The sequence below is a fragment of the Octopus bimaculoides genome, chromosome 7 (assembly GCF_001194135.2).
Source record: "Octopus bimaculoides isolate UCB-OBI-ISO-001 chromosome 7, ASM119413v2, whole genome shotgun sequence".
Lineage (NCBI taxonomy): Eukaryota > Metazoa > Mollusca > Cephalopoda > Octopoda > Octopodidae > Octopus > Octopus bimaculoides.
In genome coordinates, this window is record NC_068987.1 from 83,259,744 (window position 1) to 83,261,707 (window position 1,964).

The following is a 1,964-nucleotide window of genomic DNA, read 5'->3' on the forward strand; positions in this document are numbered from 1 at the left end:
CTTTAGAAGCCTAGTACTTATTCTATCGATCTCTTTTGCCGAACCGCTAAGTTACGGGGACATAAACACACCAGCATCGGTTGTCAAGCGATGTTGGAGGGACAAACACACACATACAAACATACACACACACACATACATATATATATATACATATATACGACGGGCTTCTTTCAGTTTCCGTCTACTAAATCCACTCACAAGGCTTTGGTCGGCCCGAGGCTATAGTAGAAGACACTTGCTCAAGATGCCGCGCAGTGGGACTGAACCCGGGACCATGTGGTTGGTAAGCAAGCTACTTACCACGCAGCCACTCCTACGCCTTTAGTAACTTTCTAAAAATATATAACTGATCCGAATACTCCTTCAGTCACAGATATACACACACACACACACACATATATAATAAAAATGAAACCAAATGTTGGTATTTTGATATTTTGAATGCATTTGATATACGTGCTTCGAATAATAATGTAAGAAAACAATTATTATGTAAGAACTTTCTTACATAATTACTCGAAACATGCATTAAATACATTTAAAATATCAAAATATGAACATTTGGTTGTGTCCATATTATATATCAAATAACACTCTTCCATAACAATCGAGCTTACCCTCGCTTCAACGACTCGAAATATAACAATGATTACGGAGTGAAATGTTTTACTGAACCCGAATAAAACAATTCTGTTAAAGTATATCACATCAACGCATACCCCCATACGTCCATCCATCCATCCATACATACATACATACAAGGAAAAAGGAATCAACCAACTGATTCGCTCATTACAAATACAATCTGTAAGCGGAACAGTAAAAGTATGCAAGACTTTTCTTAGGTTTAAAATGTGACATTGCTTTCGTTTTCTACATTCCAAAGATGGAGCTTTGTATCTTTATCAGAAGTCAGCTCGTTCTTCAGAGGAAGAATTTTAATGACTGAAAGCAGAAGATACATACATACATACATACATACATACGTACGTACGTATGTATGTATGTATGTATGTATGTAGGTATGTAGGTATGTACGTATGCCATTATTCAGTTTATTTCAAGATTTCTTACGAATAGGTTTCTATCCTAGATCCAAAACTCCTTCATTCAAATTTCAACATCAACAACAGAGTATTTTTGTTTGTCTTCTTTTATTCTTTTACTTGTTTCAGTAATTTGACTGCGGCCATGCTGGATCACCGCCTTTACTCGAGCAAATCGTTCCCTTTTGATTGTTGTTGGATCATTGCGACTAGATTAATTTAATTTAATTTATTTCAATTATTTTCCCCTTTAATTTTGAATGACTAAATCGTCTTTTTAAAACGATTGAAACTGATAGCATATTCTGATAAAAATATAAATACTTTGTTTTGTTCATGATAACTTTCTCAAAGGCCTTTTCTTCTTATTTTTAGTACTCTCTCTCTCTCTCTCTCTCTCTCTCTCTCACACACACATATATACACACACAGACATACATACGTATGTATGTATGTATACATGCATGCATGCATGTATGTATGTATGTATGTATGTATGTATCTATCTATCTATCTATCTTAGATCGCTAACCACTACACACATTTGTTTTTCTTCCCCTGTTTCTTTCTGTGTTCCTTTCTGTGCAAGAGCATAGGCTCGAAACGCCGACGAAGGGAAATAACCCTGAAATCCGGATCCGTTCGTGCTGCAGATGTTGGTGAGAGGGATAACTTCCCTTGGCAAACAGGACACAGTCGTGTGTCGATAAGCCAGCTGGAGGAGATGTCCTCCTGGGGCTAAAAGCAACAGTAACATCCACCCCTAGGGGTCAGCCACACTTAAGTGGCAATATACTACACTTTATCGTGCAGTTACTGTTAATACTTCATTTAGAGAATTAACGTTGCTTGTTTTCACCTTTTCGATATCAGTGAAGAATTTCACTGGAAAAGAAGATATAAGATTGCCAGGTT